The 21,065-nt window shown below is 38.9% G+C and overlaps 1 long non-coding RNA gene across 3 annotated transcripts; it reads left to right on the top strand.

Moving 5' to 3' along the window:
- Nucleotides 1-704: 704 nt before the first annotated feature.
- On the top strand, nt 705-20,435 carry LOC140883352 (uncharacterized). 3 transcript variants are annotated; one of them, XR_012150382.1, is made up of 5 exons: nt 705-902; nt 981-1,159; nt 9,296-9,772; nt 9,875-10,176; nt 19,637-20,435. It is a non-coding gene; the product is annotated as an uncharacterized lncRNA (long non-coding RNA). The 3 variants fall into 3 exon arrangements; XR_012150383.1 differs by lacking the exon at nt 981-1,159; XR_012150381.1 differs by having other exon boundaries at nt 705-1,159.
- Nucleotides 20,436-21,065: the final 630 nt, after the last annotated feature.

Here is a 21,065-nt window from a genome sequence, read left to right as displayed (position 1 = left end):
TTTAATATTTTAAATATTGAAAAACATTGAAACAATTGTTTTTAACTTTTACATAATTTAATATAAAGCATATGTTTAATTTTTATTTTAAACTTCTTTATAAGAAATTCAGTTTTTTTTTTCAAAATTTTAATAAACTTTTCTCAATGATATGAGTTCAAAATTATTTTTTATATTATTATGTATATATATATTTTAAATTTTTTAATAATCAATAATTACATAATCTAAATTCGCCCCCTCACTTAAAAATTCTAGCTCTGTCCCTGAGCACTTGCACGTGTTATTTGACGATTTTTAACTTCTTTCAAACTCTTATGAATTTCAAAAATCCACCTTTGGTAGCAGTTTCAATGACAATGCCAACAAAAGATTATAACAAGAACAATTCGAAAGGAAAGGAAACGAGAATTGATTCAAATTGACAAACTAATTCATATTATATATAGTTGCTAATCGGATAAAACATCACTAATTAAAACATATTTACAAAGTGGAAATATGGTAATATTGAAACACAATAATTTAAATAGATGATCTTTTGCATATGGGTTTTTTTCATGTTGAAGATTTTTTCCAAGAGACCTCCTTTCTGCCTGCTATCCCTTATTCATACCTTCACCCTCATTGCATTTATTAGCCACGATCTTCCATCCATGATCTTCAGCCCACGATCTTCTCACCATCATTGCTGTTATTTATTTGGCCATCTTCTAGGGTTTCGTCTCCAGTTCCCTGCTCTATTTCACAACTCTAACCCTCGGGGGTTTGGTTCTTCCACATTTCGTTAGTAAGCTTGAACAGTATATTCCATTCCATCACATCTTTGGTCTAATCATGGCAAAGGGTTTTCGTGCTTCTGGTATCGACCAAACTCCATTAGCTAGTATTGATCTCATCGGGTATGAGTTTCGTTCCTTGATCAACTTTCATGTCTCATTATTCATTGTCTGTTGCTTACCTCATGGTGGTGAACACAGGCCACTGGGTTATCTCGAAAGCTAACCTGGCTACATTGAAAGCTTAATGGCCATCATTGAAACCCCCTTATATGGATCAAGAACCACTTTCTGACGCTTTAGAGAGTTTGCTACCCTTTCATCATCTAACGGTTGCTTCACTCGTGCCTTCTGGCCATGTTCTTCCTTTCGGTAAAGCGGTTAGATTCAAATCTTGGCATTGTTTTATTAAAATTTGGGAGGATTGGGTTGATAAACTTGCACCCTATTTTGGTATTTCCTGGGAAAAACAAGGTTTACTTCATATCATTAGGCTCACTACCCAACCCCTGAATCTTTATAGTCCTTTGTTAAAAGGAGTGCTACGATTCTGGGTTTCATGTGGGAACTTCTTTGTTTTTTGATAAGTGTATTTAGTATGCTTTCTTTTATGTCATTTTATAGTTATTTTGCATGCATTTATTTTATTTTTGTGAGTTTTGTTGGTATTTTATTTTATGTGCATGTATTTTACTCTCCTGATTGAATTTTGTAGGAAATTGGAGTTTTGAAGAAGCAACTGTGCATACAAGGCGCGCACGCGCGAGATCAACTCCTCGCGTGTGCGCAGTGTTAACTTCCAGAGCCTTCAAATCCAAGGCGCGTACAAGCGAGTTCCTACCCCGCGCACGCGCAGAAGGAATAAAAAGAGACTTTGAGGGAAGCCGCGCGCGCGCGAGCGGCGTTTACGAGGCCACTGCTTGATTAAGTTGCGCGCGCGCGAGCTGTGCCAGGTGCGCGCGCGCGTGTTTGGAGGCGCATGTGTTCGAGAATTTCTACGTCACGAGGATTCTAATTGGTGCGGACCTATAAATAGAAATTTTATTATCTTTTGGAGGACTTTTTGTCTTTTTGATTACGCACGAAGGCTGACGGCGGCTGTGGAACAATTCTTCAAATTTTCTTCTACTCTAGTATTTTTTATTTTATGACTTTAGACTTGGTTTGTTTAATCATGTTTATTAGTAAGTAGTAGTTTTTCTTCGATAAAGGCCACGTGAAAGGGCCAGACAATTTATGTAGAAACTCGTTTGTTTATTTGAGATTTTCAGACTTGATTTGATTTTATTGTTTATCGAATTTATATTTGTCTTGTGAATTTCCTGGCCATTATTTGCTTGCATGTTAATTGATTCCAATTCGACAGATGAGGTTTCGGTTTTGATCACTTTGATATTCAACATAGTGTAAAACCGACTAGAAATAGAATTCGGTTTCATTATGCGGTTTAGGTGTTTACTGAATTTTCATAGTTTTTCGTGCATTAAAATTTGATTAGAATTACGAAAGATTAGTTCGTCAATATTTGAATAGGTTTGATTGTTCTAGAAATAGTCCTTTGAACAAATTAGGAAAATTCCTGTGAATTAAGATTAAGTCTGATGTCTTAGATCGACTGATTATTACATGAATTGTCTGGTACCTACGTGAGTCCTTGATCGAATTTTTTCCATATTTGAATTAAACCAAATTTTTGTTGCGTTTTAATTAATTTTATTTTTATTGCAATTTTTAATTATTAATAGTTTAAAATCTGAAATCCTTCTTTTTGATTAGTCTAGATTAAGTAAAAATAAATATATTTTGGTATTCATATATATACAGTCCCTGTGGGTTCGACATCTGGACATTTGTCCACTATATTATAATTTGACCTGGTGCGCTTGTCAGTTGATTTTTTAATCATACCGATTTAGCCGGTCAAGTTTTTGGCGCCGTTGCCGGGGACTGTTCGATATCAAAATTTTTATTTCTTTTGAGATTAGACGTTATTTATTTTCTTAAATTCTGATTATAATTTCTTGGTGTTTTTCAGGTACCTTCTTTTGTGCATGCATAGCATTCGATCAAGAAAATTACTACCACTTGATTTGGAGATCGAATGCACGCTTAGCAGGATCCGAAAAGCCAAGAAATCTATCAATATTGAATTAGAGTCAGAATCGGAATTTGAAGTAGAGATGGCGGACAACCGTACTGTTTGGGATATTATTAGGCCGCCAGTTGAAGGTTATGGATCTAGCATAGTTCACCCCGCTGTTGAGGCAAAAATTTTGAGCTAAAACCCTCTACTATTCAGCTGATCCAATTGCAAGCTAGGTTTGGGGGTACATCTGTGGAAGACCCCTACGCTCATCTGAAGCGTTTTTTGTCGATCTGCGACACCTTCAAGGTGAATGGGATAACATCTGATGCAGTGCGACTGCGGTTATTCCCATTCTCTCTACAAGGAGAAGCTGTTGAGTGGCTAGATTACTTGCCTGCTGGTTCAATTACTACATGACATCAACTTGTTCAGACCTTTCTGAATAAGTATTTCCCTCCCACGAAGATGGCTAAACTGTTTTCTGACATCATCTCATTCAGGCAGAAGGAAGCTGAATCTCTACATGCGGCTTGGACCCGATTCAAGAAGATGTTAAGGATGTGTCCTCAACATAATCTTACTCAGAGCCAGTAGACTCAGACCTTCTACAATGGGGCGGATCAGTCTGTTCGATCAATGTTGGATGCTGCTGCTAACGGAAGCCTATTCAGGAAGACACCAGCTGAGGCATGGGAAATCATTGGAAATATAGCTGAAAGCAACATTGGATGGCCAGATGATAAAAAGGAGAAAAAAGCTGGAGTACTAGAAGTCGATGCACTAATAGCACTGAATGCCAAGATCGATGCTCTTACTCATCAGATGGCAGTTATGCAGACAACTTCAGCCAATCTAGCGCCAGCTCAACAGCCCGACGAACAGCAAGTATTCAAAGTGGATGCATCGAATTTTATGGGAAATCAAGGGAGACATCAGTACAATCCCTACAGCAATACTTACAATCTTGGCTGGAAGAACCATCCAAACTTCTCATGGAAAGCTGCAGATCATACAGCTAATAAATTGAATCCAGTCAAGAAGAAGCCTTCCTTTGAAAAAATCATGATGAAATATGTAGCTGGTACTGAGACTCGTCTACAAAATCAAGAGGCAATGCTGCAGAAGTTAGAAACTCAGATGGCTCAGATAGCAACCCAACTCTCGACTCGTCCTACTGGATCGTTGCCTAGCAACACTGAACCAAATCCAAGGGGCGTGAATGCTATTATGGTCGTGTCCCGAGCACAGTCTGAGGAGCAGCAATTGGACGAAGAGAAGATGATGGAAGAGCAAAAAAATTTAGAGCCCAAGGAGGATATGCATGCTGAAAATTCCTCAAAGGCAGGTAAGAAAGGTAAGACTTCAAAATATGAAGTTAATGATAAGGTTGATATTTCTACACTACATTTAAGCAACTGTTATTTGATTCTCAATTTAAAAAGTTTCTTGAAATTTTCAAAAAACTACATATTAACATACCTTTTGCATATGCATTGTCTCAGATGCCGAACTATGCCAAATTTCTAAAGGACTTGCTAAGAAATAAAAAGAAGCTGAATGATCTGACACATGTTACACTGAATGAGGAGTGCTCGACTGTGCTTCAGAAGGAACTCTCACAAAAATTTCATGATCCAGAGAGTTTCTCCATACCTTGTCATATTGGAAAATTCTCAGTCAATAATGTTTTGTGTGACTTAGGATCGAGTATAAATTTGATATCTCATGCACTTGCTAAGAAACTGGGTATATGCAACATTGAACCGACAAATATTTCTCTAAAATTTGCTGATGGATCTAGTAAATACCCAAGAGGGATAGTTGAGAATGTTCTAGTCAAGATTGATAAGTTTATTTATCCAATTGATTTTGTTATTCTTGACATGAATGCAGATTGTGAAGTGCCTCTGATTTTAGGGCGTCCGTTTTTATCCATGAGTAGGGCGTTAGTTGATGTTGAGAAAGGAGAGTTAATATTGAGACTAAATAATGAGCAAGTGGTGTTTAATATGCTTAAGTTGGCTAATGATAGCCCAAATTTAAAATCTTGCTATGTTGTCAAATTTATTGATGTGGTTCATGCTATAGGTGATGAAGGTCAGAAGGTTTAGATCTCCGCAGAAATTAGTCCAGTGCAAATGTTCTATAGTGATGTAGCATGCAAATGCAAGACTAATCTGACTTTTTCCAAGTCGGGGGATAAGCCACCATGAATGTTGCCACTAAAGGGAGAACAGTCGGGCTATAGACTATAAATTTAGCGCTGGCTGGGAGGCAACCCAGTATTTATTTTTTTAAAGTTTAATTTGTTTAATTTCATTTCATTTTGGTTTCGTTTTTAATTTTCGTTTTCTTCGTTTAATGTTAGCTACTTTTCTTTTGCACGCCGGAAGTTACTGTTTGATTACACTGCGCACGCGCGAGGTCCCTTCCTTGCGCGCGCGCAGGTTCTTAAGCCAATGGATCACAAAGCGGAATCCTCGCGCGCGTGCAACACAACATTCCAAAGAGATCGCAATTTCAGTCTCGCGAGCGTGTGAGACTCCCTCTCGCGCGCGCGCGAGAGGCGCAGACGAAAAAAAATAAAACAAAAAACGGGCTCCTCTTCTTTTCTTTCTCTATTCCTCTTCATCTTCCCCTTCTCTACCATAAACCCTAAATCCCCAATTCCCTACTCTCCAATTCCTCCATAAATTCTTGACACACTTGCCCGTATTTTGCAGATTTTTGGAGTTTATCATCGCAATTCAAGTTTGGGTCCGCCAATTTCTTTAAGAATCCTCTTATTTCTTGCACCTCACCGCCACGCCGCCGCCACCGATCGCCGCCTCTGTTCTGATCGACCATCACCATGCCAGCCAAACAATTCCGTTCGTCCGGACCTGCCGTCGCTAGCTCATCTACATCCGATGCACACTCCAATCGATTCGTCTCTCGGGAGGCCCAAGAGAGTTATGAACATGCTAGACTAAATCGTAATCCAATTGCTGAGCGTGGAGTATCTCTGGATTGTAATGAATTTGTTGCTTTGGGGGTTATTAAGCGAAAATGGACCGTATTTTTCCAAGTTCCCGAACTCGCCATTGTGCCAGTGGTTCGGGAATTTTATGCTAATGCCCCTGCCCGAGATGATTCTACGGCTTTCGTCCGAGGAAAACTTGTGTCGTTTGATGTTGAGACCTTGAATAGGTTGTTTGACACTCCTGTTATTGATGATAGCAAGTTTAGGAATTTTAAGGCGAATCTGGACTATAATTTAATTTTGAGAGAGATGTGTTATGCGGGTGTACAGTGGCACGACCCTCTCCAGTTCACTCATTTTCCGGAGCATTTTTTGAAGCTTGAGCCGGATTTGTGGTATGCTTTCATAGCCCGACGACTTTTACTAGTGCTCCACACAGTTGACGTGCGGGTAGATAGGGCGATTTTTGTGTATGCCATCACAAAGCAGTGGCCGATTGATGTGGGCACTCTTGTCCACGATGTCATCATTTATTCGATGCGGACTTCGACGGTGGGCCTCTACTTTCCCCACACCATCACCGCCCTTTGTCGCCAGGCGGGTGTGCAGATTAGTCCCGATGAGGAGTGGCTCCCGCCTTTCAAGACCGTGGATGAGAAGCTTGCCACTTCCAAGCAAGAGAAGCATAATTTAGAATTTTATAGCGGCCAACATCAGGATGGGATCTCCTCTAGAATTTATCCACCGCCTCAGCCCACTCCTTCTCGTCGCACCGCTCAGGATGTGGAAGACATGATGCGCAGCATGGCGACGCAGTTAGGACTTGATACATCTGGCTTCCGAGCGGCACCTCATTATCCACCTCCATTTCCGTTCCAGTCTTACATGCCACCCCAGTTTGCTCCAGTCGCACCACAGGATCCCTCCATTCCAGAAGAAGAGGATGAATAGTCACCAGGGGAGTCTTTTTGTTTCACTTTTTGTTGCATTTGCATTTGTTTCTGTTGTCATTTATTTATTCTGAAGCATTGAGGGCAATGCTTTAGATAAGTATGGGGGGTGTTTAGTGTTTTGTATCGTGTTTTGTGTTCATTCTGTTGCATATCATTCGGTTTGTGTTTTGTTCGTAATCATGCATATCATTTTGTTGTTGTATGTATTGTCAATGCAAGTTGAATGAAATATGTTAGCCAATGATGATTGAGTGGAAAATAAAATTTGTGTTGGAAAATTTTTTCTTTTGATTGCACATGAAAAGCTGTCAGTTGACTCGTGAATAATATTAAGCACGCATGTTAGACCGGTGTAGTGTAGCAAAGTAATTGATGAAATCCGTGTTTTTTTTACCATTACACGGCAATAGATGCTTGTTGATCATAATAGTGTTTTGGATTCTTGATAGTTGTTGGACATTGGATGCATAATTTTGGGTGTACCTTTAAAATTTTTTACTTGAGTTGTAAGCGTAAGTAAACTCCATCCGGATTATGAGTGAGGAATTGAAATCCTAATCCCTTGTTATTGACTAAGTTTGCGGATTCAATGGGGTTATCAAAATTTGAAAATTTTTAAAATAGCGTTTCCATCCGAGCTTGGACAATGATTGAAATCCTAATCATTGCGCCATAGCTAAGTTGCGGGCTAAATGGGATTGTAGCTCCATCCGGGCTATAGACAAGGGGATTGAAATTCTAGTCATATCTTAGTTATAGCTAAGTCTGCGGATAATTATTGGGGCATTTGGAAATTAATTGCAAAATCAAGAGGCATGTGTAAATTTCAAGAAAGTGCATTTTTGTGTTTGGGATTGTTGAGAGTACTAGATTATGATACTTGCATTGAATTGTCATAGGTCCCTAAACATTCTTAGGATGGATTCTTTTGAAGTTGCATGAACTGGAATAACATGGCACACACACACGTTTGCGTTCAACTGACAGTGTATTGTGGACAATCGAATGTTGTTTTATTTTTTGGGAAATTGAATTAGAACTCGTCTGAGGCTATCTTGAGCATGATTTATTCATACTTGTGTTATTGCATTGTGTTTTTTGCATGTCTTACTCGAGGGCGAGCAAGATTTAAGTATGGGGGTATTGATAAGTGTGTTTAGTATGCTTTATTTTATGTCATTTTATATTTATTTTGCATGCATTTATTTTATTTTTGTGAGTTTTGTTGGTGTTTTATTTTATGTGCATGTATTTTACTCTCCTGGTTGAATTTTGTAGGAAATTGGAGTTTTGAAGAAGCAACTGTGCATACAAGGCGCGCGCGCGCGAGATCAACTCCTCGCGCGTGCGGAGTGTTAACTTCCAGAGCCTTCAAAGCCAAGGCGCGCGCGGGCAAGTTCCTACCCCGCGTGCGCGCAGAAGGAATAGACAGAGACTTTGAGGGAAGCCGCGCGCGCGCGAGCTTCTTCCTCGCGCACACGCGAGGCGTTTACGAGGCCACTGCTTGATTAAGTTGCACACACGCGAGCTGTGCCAGGCGTGCGCGTGCATGTTCGGGGGCGCATGTGTTCGAGAATTTCTAGGTCACGAGGATTCTAATTGGTGCGGACCTATAAATAGAAATTTTATTATCTTTTGGAGGACTTTTTGTCTTTTTGATTACGCACGAAGACTGACGGCGGCTGTGGAACAATTCTTCAGATTTTCTTCTTCTCTAGTATTTTTATTTTATGACTTTAGACTTGGTTTGTTTAATCATGTTTATTAGTGAGTAGTAGTTTTTCTTCGATCAAGTCCACGTGATTGGGCCAGATAATTTATGTAGAAACTCGTTTGTTTATTTGAGATTTTCAGACTTGATTTGATTTTATTGTTTATCGAATTTATATTTGTCTTGTCAATTTTCTGGCCAGTTATTTGCTTTCATGTTAATTGATTCCAATTCGACAGAGGTGGTTTTGGTTTTGATCACTTCGATATTCAACATAGTGTAAAACCGACTAGAAATAGAATTCGGTTTCATTATGCGGTTTAGGTATTTACTGAATTTTCATAGTTATTCATGCATTCAAATTTGATTAGAATTACGAAAGATTAGTTCTTCAATATTTGAATAGGTTTGATTTTTCTAGAAATAGTCCTTTGAACAAATTAGGAAAATTCTCGGATGAACAAGAGTGTGAATAAATTTCCCTTATCCAAGTTACATGGTTCACTTTCGTTCTTGCAATTGTGGTTATTTTCTTGCTTTGAACATCTTTGTCATCATTCTTTTCTATCTATAGATGCTTATGATAGCTTCACTCTTATTCAATGCACTACAGAACTATCAGAAACTAAAGTGATCTCTATTGTTGACTCGATCAGTCCTGATGCTTTTCTAGTGTTCCGCGTTACCTTGAGTGAATCAGTTTTCCCTTGGGTCACTTCTTCATGGACGGTGGTAATCTCAAATTAGAATACATAACAAACGAACTCTGCATCATCTGCCTTCATCCTCGTTTTTTAATTGTAGGGGGTGCATTTCCAGTGACCATGAAAAGATGTCATGAGAGTTTTACAACCCCATGTTGTTTGCTCGACAATTCGATTATTTCCCGGTTATCCCAATTACACAGTGTTACCTTCGTGGTTTGTTGAACGGTGATGATTGGAATGACTTTCTCCACTATAGATTTTCAGTAGATTTCATCCATTCTTATGTAACTTGGTCTCGGATTACGTCTGTCCTGTGGGGTTAGACGTTGCCCAAAAATAGACTCTGCTATTCAAATTCTGGTGGGCTAAATGATATGACGTTGTAACAAAGGATCTTCTATCTTCCATTGGTATGATCCCTATGTAATTGCTTTGCATAACATCCTTGCATATTATCCCATACTTGGTCAGATTATTTACATGATTAACTCAAATAAAATTGAGAGATGGAAAAGCACCCAAGAAACTGAAGATGACTTCTCTTCCCACTCCAGAACATTCTACGCCAATCAAGGTAAGAAAAGGCTCTAGACTTTGGAGGATGAAATCTCAACCTTCCAACCCTCGTGCAACTGTTATCATCATAATTGATGACATTTCACCATTGCTTCCTCAGTCCCTAACAGATGTTTTCTTTGGCGTCACTTGATACTCGGAAAGGAAAATCAAAAAAAAAAGAATAAAGATCCTATCTGATTTGATGTGAAGGCAATTCCAACCCCTACTTCCAAAGTTTTAACCATGGGTACCGCAAAAAACCTATAATCACAGCCCCTCTATGTTTGAAGAACAATAATTCTGACAACACAACTCTCTCTTCCCTTGCAACGACAACCCATGACAACCTTTATACATTAGACTAGAACACAGGGGATTTTTCCCTAACCAAGCATCACTCCTGCATTGTTTATGCCCGAGGTAATGGATTTTTGATTCTTTTCAATCTTAAACTAGAAATAATATATCCTTTATGGTGCCTACAGGATCTGTTGGATAACACGGCGATCAGATCAATTAGGATTGATACCCGGTGCAGCGGAAGTTTAAAATTTTTGTATGGAACGATTCCATAATAGGTATCAACCTTACGATTAAATTGTGTGTGTAAAAATTAAATAACGATTATAAAATTTTAACCTTTAATCTCGAATCGAGATTTTGGACACCAACAGATTTCTCTGCTCTTGTTGTATATCCCTGGAACTGATGGACGAACTGTTCTTCAATCAGGTCCACGAACGGATATTTAATCCCTCTGATAGATTGCACTAGAAAATCTATTAGAAGTTTTCTATGAAGAGATTAACGAATTTGATCCGTTAAACCAGACTGTAATTCAAAATCACAGGCTGGATTTTTCTCGAGTAGAGGGAGAGAGGGGGGACGGCCACCCTTTAAAAATTAACTAGGGTTTTCGAAAAATCCTTGTGACCTGTTGTGTGTAATTTCTGTACTGCAATAACTTATTTATAATGTAGGCCACTAACAGCTTAGGGCCCATTAGTCATAAGTTCAGGCCCGACAAGCAAAGCCCGCATGTTCAAAAATTAATATAAAATTCATCGTGACTCCGATTGATAAACCGATTTCACCAATGTGCACAGAAACCATTTCTGCACCTTTTAAAGTCAAGATAAATTTTTCTGAATCCGAATTCAGTGATTTCCAAAAATGGCCATCCCTATGTCATTTTAGGAAATCTTACTCCTCTACTCTTAAATAAGAAGTCCAACTTCTTCGTTCATTAAATTTAACTCTTTAAATTTAACTATCTCAACGGGGATTAAAAATCCATTACACTGTGTGACCCTCAATGGTTCAGGGATACAGCTAGCCGTGGGCTCACAACTCCTTGTGACTCGAAACAACAATTTTCGACTTGCCCATCGAATCATGGTATGAGCGCCTAGCAACATCGCCCCATGATTCCCTAGGTATCACTGATAGTGCCTACAAGAACCAGTAGATTTTGGTTAGCGTACAGTACGGTCCCTTCATCCAAATATCCCGATCGAATCAACAACCATTGGTATATCGAGAGTCGCTCGAGATTCGATAACTATGCAATGCATCTTGAAGATCAAATAGTGACATCGCATGTGCTACTAAGAAACCATTTCTTAAATCACATCATGTACTCTGGCCAGAGATTCGTCATACTAATATCTCCTCAGATCGCATAGGATATCCACACTCGCAAGTATGTGGTGAATCCTTGACAACAAAGCATCGACTCCTATATGTTTTGTAACTGTACCCAATCCCGACACCTGATGACCCCAATAGAGTCGGTAAACGAGTCAAAGCACAGTACTAGCATATAGAGTCTCAATGATGTCTCAAGTAGTAAGGACTAATGGTGTACAACCAAAACCGCGGACTATATCCACTCGATAAGTGATAACCACTTGGAAAGTCCGGATAGGGTAGTTCGATCATTCATCATATGAATATCCATTTGCATGCTTTGAACATCTCTATGTTCCCTACCAATGAAACGTGGTACTCTGCATCGCAAATGCTAGTCTCTAGCTCGAGCGATCCTTATCCTTATTATCGGATGGCTCAATCGACTAGGAACAGTTTAGAATATACAGTGACTATAAGATGTGTTTCATGATAGACATCTCCATGTTCTACCACATCTTACATACACTACAGTATATTCAAGGTCTTTATCAAAACAACAATAGTATATCACAATATCACAATATGAAGAAAGACAAAGTCATTGCCATTAATAAAAGTGTAAATTATATTAAACAAAAGATTGTTTATACAAAGAGTCATCAAAGCCCTTAGCCACAAGTTGGCTCACCGGGCACCCACTTTTTCAATCTCCCACTTGCCCTAAAGCCAACTAGTCATACTACGTAGACCCATTGCTTCGCGATGTTTGTCAAATAATGGTCCTGGCAAGGGCTTAGTAAGTGGATCAGCGATATTTTCTGCAGAGGCCACTCTTTCGACAGTGATGTCTCCTCTTTCCACAATCTCCCGGATGATGTGGTATTTCCTCAGTACGTGTTTGGATCTTTGATGAGACCTTGGTTCCTTTGCCTGAGCAACGGCACCCGTGTTGTCACAGTACACCGGGACTGGACCAACAACTTCAGGAATGACGCCCAACTCTTGGACGAAATTCCTGATCCAAACGGCCTCTTTAGCAGCAGCTGATGCTGCAATGTATTCAGCCTCAGTGGTGGAATCCGCTGTGGTGTCCTGCTTGGAACTCTTCCAAGTGACAGCACCGCCATTGAGCATGAACACAAATCCAGAGGTTGACTTCGAGTCATCCACGTCACTTTGGAAGCTAGAGTCGGTATAGCCTTCCAATTTTAGTTCTCTTCCTCCATATACCATGAACATATTCTTAGTCCTTCGTAAGTACTTAAGAATGTCCTTCACGGCTTTCCAATGCATTTGACCAGGATTAGCTTGATATCTGCTCGTGACACTCAGAGCAAATGCTACATCCGGTCTGGTAGATATCATCCCATACATGATACTACCTATGGCTGACGCATATGGTACATGTGTCATTTTCTCTATCTCTTCTTCAGTCTTAGGACACATAGACTTGGATAGAGAAACTCCATGACACATGGGTAGATGTCCTCTCTTGGACCCATCCATTGAAAACCGTTTCAATATGGTGTTGATGTAGGTTGATTGAGTGAGTCCTATCATTCTCTTAGATCTACCTCTATAGATCTGTATCCCTAGAATATAGGATGCCTCACCCAAATCCTTCATCGAGAATCTACCTGATAACCATATCTTTGTTGACTGCAACATCCCTACATCATTCCTAATGAGTAGGATGTCATCAACATAAAGTACTAAGAATGTCACAGCATCCTTAACTACTTTCTTGTACACGCATGGTTCCTCCGGGTTCTTGATGAAACCAAAATCCTTTATTGTTTCATCAAATTTCTGGTTCCAACTTCTTGATGCTTGTTTTAGACCATAAATTGATCTCTGAAGCTTGCATACCTTATGCTCGCTTCCCATGGATGTGTACCCCTCAGGCTGCTTCATATAGATTTCTTCCTTAATGTCTCCATTAAGAAAAGCAGTCTTCACATCCATTTGCCATATCTCATAGTCATACCAAGCAGCTATGGCAATAAGGATTCTTATGGACTTGAACATTGCAACTGGTGAAAAGGTTTCATCATAGTCAACTCCTTGTCTTTGAGTATAACCTTTCGCCACCAATCGCGCCTTGTAGGTCAATACCTTACCATCAGGCCCAAGCTTTCTCTTGTAGATCCATTTACACCCTATTGGAACAATTCCATCGGGAGGATCTACTAAAGACCAAACTTGGTTTGTATGCATCGAATCTATCTCCGACTGCATAGCTTTAAGCCATAAATTTGAATCCGCATCAGAAATTGCTTCCTTGAAGTTTCTTGGATCACATCCAACATCGGGTTCATCTTGATCCCCTTCAAGAAGAAGACCATATCGAATAGGAGGTCTAGAAGTCCTCTCGGATCTTCTAGGTATAGGCGTGTCCAGCAATGGTTCCTGAGGTGTAGGATCGTTATTTTGTATTTCGGGTTCTTCTCGAATTTCTTCGAGTTCCATCATCTCACCTTTCTTATCCAATAAGAACTCCTTCTCCAAGAAGGTGGCATTCCTTGAAACAAACACCTTTGTTTCAGCAGGATAATAGAAATAATATCCGATTGAATTCTTCGGATACCCTACAAAATAACATAAGCTGGATCGACTATCCAACTTATCTCCCACTGTCCGCTTCACGTAAGCAGGACATCCCCAAATCCTCAAGTACGAATACTTAGGAGTTTTGCCATTCCATAACTCGTATGGTGTTTTGTCCACTGCTTTAGTGTGGACGTTGTTCAACAAAAATACCGCCGTTTCAAGCGCATAGCCCCAAAACGAAGGTGGAAGCTCAGTGAAGCTCATCATGGATCGAACCATGTCCAACAAAGTTCGATTACGACGCTCCGATACACCATTCAGCTGTGGTGTCATAGGAGGAGTTCACTGAGAGAGAATCCCATTCTCTTTTAGATAGTCCAAAAACTCGGTACTCAAGTATTCTCCACCTCGATCCGATCGAAGTGCTTTAATACTTTTACCTAGCTTGTTTTCTACTTCAGCCTTGAATTCTTTGAACTTTTCAAATGCTTCAGACTTATATTTCATTAAATATAAATACCCATACCTTGAATAATCATCGGTAAAGGTAATGAAGTAGGTGTGGCCATATTGAGTCCCAACTCTAAATGGACCACAAACATCTGTATGGATCAAATCCAACAGATTTTGACTACGCTCAGGTTTTCCCTTAAAAGGAGATTTAGTCATTTTTCCTTTTAGGCTGGATTCACAAGTAGGTAGAGAGTTAATATCAGACATATCAAACATGCCCTCTCCCACTAGCTTGTTCATCCTCCTTGAGGAAATATGACCTAGCCTAGCGTGCCAAAGGTTTGCCGGGTTTTGGCTATCTATTTTCCTTTTGTTTGTTATTGCCGGTTTATCAACATAATTTATTGGAACGTCTTTTAGTTTTAAGTTGTATAGATCGTTTTCAAGTTGTCCATTTCCAATTAAACATTCATTCTTGTAAATATTGCAAATCCCATTCACAAAATTGCAAGAATAACCATCTCTATCAAGCATAGAAATTGAAATAATGTTTTTAATCAAATCCGGAACAAATAAAACATCTCTTAAAAGTAACTTAAAACCGTTCTGCAAAATTAAATAAACATCTCCCACGGCTTTTGCTTCAACTCTGGAACCATTTCCGAGCCTCAGCTGGGTCTCACCCATCCTAAGCCTGCGACTTCTTGTCATCACCTGCAAATCATTGCAAATGTGAGATCCACATCCGGTATCCAATACCCAAGAAGTAGTATTAAGTGAAACATTTATTTCAATATAGAACATACCCTTTGCAGTTCGCAACTGCTCTAGATATTCCTTGCAGTTACGCTTCCAATGACCGGGCTTCTTGCAGTAATGGCAAACATCCTTGGATTTTTCCATGTTTGAAGCCTTTGTCTTGTACTTCTTCTCGGGTTCGATTTTCTTGGGTGGGGCAGAACGTTTCTTACCCTTTGTACTTGGCCCCTTCTTAGCAGAAGAAGAGGAGCCCACCAAGAAAGCAGGTTTATCCTTCTTTAATGTGGATTCATATGTCACAAGCATATTGACCATCTCTTCAAGGGAGGCCTCTATCTTGTTCATATTAAAATTTACCACAAATCCGTCAAACGAAGAAGGAAGAGACAGAAGTAGTAAGTCCACATTGAGTTCATGCTCCAACACCAAATCAAGGGTTACCAACTTCTGTATGAGCCAAATCACTCGTACCCCATGATCACGGACCGAAGTCCCTTCACGCATGCGACACGTCATTAGCTCCTTTACAGTAGCGAACCTTTAAGCCCTCGATTGAGCCCCAAAAAGTTCCTTGAGTTGAACGTGAATGTCAGCAGCATTCACGGTGTCCTCAAATCGCCTCTGGAGTTCATCAGACATCGAGGCTTGCATATAGCATTTGGTCTTGATATCATGGTCCCACCATGTATCAAGCTTGGCTAACTCCTCCGGACTTACGTCAGCTGGTGCTTCCTTCAGAGGAGATTTTTCTAACACGTAGAGCATCTTCTCCGAAGTCAAGACAATCTTCAACTTACGGAACCATTCCGTATAGTTTGCGCCAGTCAACTTATTTTGTTCGAGGATCGAGAAAAGTGGATTACGCGAATTCATCTTATGAAATACTGAAAAGAAACAGACATTTATCAGTGATTGTTTAAGCAATTTACTAAGACATAAAATAGGCGAAATTTATTTTATGAATCTCACTCCCACTATTTTGACGATTTCACTACCCTCTAGTGAAAACGGGAAACTGTTTTCCTTAGTGAGAACATGGAGTCCAATTGACAAACTTATGGTCCCGAATAATATCAGCCAACCATAATTTTCAAAAGGTAGAGCCCAATTGCTTCCAAAGCAACCTCCATGTTTTTACCTCATGTCCAATAAGGGCCCAATAATATGACGCCGTTTATTGTGACATGTCAAGATGACCCATCAATATTAAGTTGTGATGGACGGTCGCCATGTGGATCCACCAATAATATGAGCCGATCCCATGGGAGTTCCACCCAACTTACAACATGTGTCGATCCAATGTACAGCTTTCTGACGAACGGGCCCCCCCAATAATATGAGCCGGACCGTATCCGCGGGTAGCATCTCATACATTGATCGTTGATGGAAGGTAGGAACATTTAAACAAATTTAAATTTTCTTTATTTATCTTGATATCAATTTTAAATCATATTTAAAATGAGGGATTTTTAATTATAAAAATTTGTCTCATCATTTTTTAAAAATTTTGTATGCTTGCCGGATTCACACAATTATGTCTAAAACATGCATACAACTATAATATCACATATTATATAGGATGATCGATTCCATTTCTAATCGACCCGTGGTTGCCAATCACGAGTCTTAGTCAATCCTAGGTAATATGCAGTATGCAATGCAATCCTATTACATTTGCTTCCAATTTACATTTCTTCTGTCTTTATTGTCTGCTGGGCCCACCTCCATCTTCAAATCTTGATCTCCCACTAAATCTAATGTATTTACAATAAATAACAATGACAAGTAGGGGATACATTTTTAAGGGGTGGAAACGGGCCATAAACCAAGCCCACTTTTATTACATATGACATTCATATTGGGCCATAAACCAGGCCCATTAATAAAACCAACAACAATAAAACAAATGTAAATTCCTAACATACACCTACAAAATTGGTCATGGCAATCGATCATCCTTATCCAATAACATTTAATTCAAAATTAATTTATTGGATAACATGCAATGGCAATTTAAATTTAAATTTAAAAGGATAAAATCATATTTCATATATAAAATCTTATTTTACATATAAAATCATATTTTATCTTTTTATCAAATAAAATCATATTTTATCTATAAAATCCAATTTTATACATAAAATCATATTTTACTCAATATATCCATAAGATCATATCTTATCATCAATTGTACCAAAAATAATTAATTTCAAAATTCAATTAAAGGATAAAATATTAAAATTTTCCAAAAATTCAAATTTATCCAAAAATCAATTTTAAAATTTTCGGACTCGAACAATTCGATCCGACGCCTCGTGGACCAATCAAAACAATTTTCGATAGGACCAAAAATAGAATTTTAACATATTAAAATTTAATTTAAAAATTAAAATAATTTTTTTCGCGGGCCGCCCGGGACATTCCCGGGCCGGGCAGCCCGGCTGCCCCTAGGGCAGCGACGATCGCTGCCCCTGCCCCGGGCAGCGATCTAATCGCTGCCCGGGTTTTTGCCCGGGAAAAAAAAAATATTTTTATTTTTAAAATATTTATTTTGTTTCAAAAACCGAGGCCTAAAAAATTTTTGTACAATCGATTAATTTAATCGCTTGATCTGAGCAACCTGGCTCTGATACCACTATTGGATAACGCGGCGATCAGATCAATTAGGATTGATACCCGGTGCAGCGGAAGTTTAAAATTTTTGTATGGAACGATTCCATAATAGGTATCAACCTTACGATTAAATTGTGTGTGTAAAAATTAAATAACGATTATAAAATTTTTACCTTTAATCTCGAATCGAGATTTTGGACACCAACAGATTTCTCTGCTCTTGTTGTATATCCCTGGAACTGATGGACGAACTGTTCTTCAATCAGGTCCACGAACGGATATTTAATCCCTCTGATAGATTGCACTAGAAAATCTATCAGAAGTTTTCTATGAAGAGATTAACGAATTTGATCCGTTAAACCAGACTGTAATTCAAAATCACAGGCTGGATTTTTCTCGAGTAGAGGGAGAGAGGGGGGACGGCCACCTTTTAAAAATTAACTAGGGTTTTCGAAAAATCCTTGTGACCTGTTGTGTGTAATTTCTGTACTGCAATAACTTATTTATAATGTAGGCCACTAACAGCTTAGGGCCCATTAGTCATAAGTTCAGGCCCGACAAGCAAAGCCCGCATGTTCAGAAATTAATATAAAATTCATCGTGACTCCGATTGATAAACCGATTTCACCAATGTGCACAGAAACCATTTCTGCACCTTTTAAAGTCAAGATAAATTTTTCTGAATCCGAATTCAGTGATTTCCAAAAATGGCCATCCCTATGTCATTTTAGGAAATCTTACTCCTCTACTCTTAAATAAGAAGTCCAACTTCTTCGTTCATTAAATTTAACTCTTTAAATTTAACTATCTCAACGGGGATTAAAAATCCATTACATTGTGTGACCCTCAATGGTTCAGGGATACAGCTAGCCGTGGGCTCACAACTCCTTGTGACTCGGAACAATAATTTTTGACTTGCCCATCGAATCATGGTATGAGCGCCTAGAAACATCGCCCCATGATTCCCTAGGTATCACTGATAGTGCCTACAAGAACCAGTAGATTTTGGTTAGCATACAGTACGGTCCCTTCATCCAAATATCCCGATCGAATCAACAACCATTGGCATATCGAGAGTCGCTCGAGATTCGATAACTATGCAATGCATCTTGAAGATCAAATAGTGACATCGCATGTGCTACTAAGAAACCATTTCTTAAATCACATCATGTACTCTGGCCAGAGATTCGTCACACTAATATCTCCTCAGATCGCATAGGATATCCACACTCGCAAGTATGTGGTGAATCCTTGACAACAAAGCATCGACTCCTATATGTGTTGTAACTGTACCCAATCCCGACACCTGATGACCCCAATAGAGTCGGTAAACGAGTCAAAGCACAGTACTAGCATATAGAGTCTCAATGATGTCTCAAGTAGTAAGGACTAATGGTGTACAACCAAAACCGCGGACTATATCCACTCGATAAGTGATAACCACTTGGAAAGTCCGGATAGGGTAGTTCGATCATTCATCATATGAATATCCATTTGCATGCTTTGAACATCTCTATGTTCCCTACCAATGAAACGTGGTACTCTGCATCGCAAATGCTAGTCTCTAGCTTGAGCGATCCTTATCCTTATTATCGGACGGCTCAATCGACTAGGAACAGTTTAGAATATACAGTGACTATAAGATGTGTTTCATGATAGACATCTCCATGTTCTACCACATCTTACATACACTATAGTATATTCAAGGTCTTTATCAAAACAACAATAGTATATCACAATATCACAATATGAAGAAAGACAAAGTCATTGCCATTAATAAAAGTGTAAATTATATTAAACAAAAGATTGTTTATACAAAGAGTCATCAAAGCCCTTAGCCACAAGTTGGCTCACCGGGTACCCACTCTTTCAGGATCTTAATCTCCGCCGTCTTAAGATGTGTAGCATTTCAGTCCTTGAACATGATCATGATTTCAGTTTCCTTAATCCTTCTATGCCTGGTGATGTGACAATGGCACCTGCTCAACCCACTGAAGAATTTGTAGCCACTGCAATTTCCATTATCAAACTGCTTCTCCAACAAGATTTGTTCACTTTAAAGGAATCTCATTATCATGCGTTGCTTGCCTCTTTGGCAGTACTACGATCAAGCCCTGGTTTAGTTGACTCTCCCATAGGACAGCGACTACAATCTTTACCTACACTTTTTACCAAAGCACAAAATACCACATCACAATGCACCAAATGTCTTTCAAACATTGGAAGTTTCCATGCTACCATGACTCATTGGGATAATCTACAATCTCAAAGAACTGAAGATGTATCTCGACTGCTGCAACTTGGCATTGAATTTGATACCCTCGAAGAGTCCATAACCATCATAAAAGCTAAGTTAGCTAATCGAGAAACTCATAAGCCGACTCTGCTTGGTGAAGGGAAACAACTAAAGTCTAGAGTCATGGCCCTCGATGTGGACATCAAAACTTGTGGAGACACTTAGATGGTGAAGAAAGATGCATATTATGAATAGACTCAAGCCTTAACTTCTACCGATTCGATCCGTTTTGATTGTGAAGATAAATGGCAAACAGTCAAAGATTACTTTCTTGCTGATTAATTGAGTAATGAGAGATAAAAATTTTTAAAACCAGATGCGCTTTTGGAAATCACCTATTTTGCTCGTTTTGCTTATGTAGTGTTTTTGGTTTGAAAAATAATATCTGTGTTTTGCAATGAAATGTGTTGAGTGGTTGCAAAACATATTCGCATCAATGTATTTATTTATATTGATGCACAAGCCATTTTTTGGCTTGAAGTATTTACAATTTACAATAATCTATGGCTTCACAAACCATAGTTTTAAAACGTTATAACTCGATATTACTGGAGGTTAACTATGTTGAAAGCTCTATATATACACATATATTCATACTAAACAAAACACGAACTCACAAATATTCAATCACATTCAAGAAAAGAAAGTTCCTAGCTTACCTAATATATTTCAATGGCTAATTTCAATGAAGATATTTTGATGGAAATATTTTCATGGTTATCTTCAAAGAACATGTGTAAATTTTCTCTCGTGCCGAGATCAGTCGATGATCTATGCTCTGATGACTTTTTCAACAGAAAACAATCCAAAAACATGTGAATCTTGGGCGATTCCGATTTCTTCGTTCATAGTTATGGCTATAACAAAATGCTGCAACTTCATGAGAACTACAGTGTAGTAAATCCGAGCAGTCTCTTACCATAAAAAATCGATGAATTTGTGGGCAGATTCGAAAAGATTATGGACACCTTCTGTAACGACCCACTGTATCAAGACAGGTCTTTTC

Source organism: Henckelia pumila, chromosome 2, assembly GCF_033568475.1.
Source record: "Henckelia pumila isolate YLH828 chromosome 2, ASM3356847v2, whole genome shotgun sequence".
NCBI lineage: Eukaryota > Viridiplantae > Streptophyta > Magnoliopsida > Lamiales > Gesneriaceae > Henckelia > Henckelia pumila.
The sequence above is the reverse complement of the archived record's forward strand: the minus strand, read 5'-3'. Positions and strand labels throughout refer to the sequence as shown.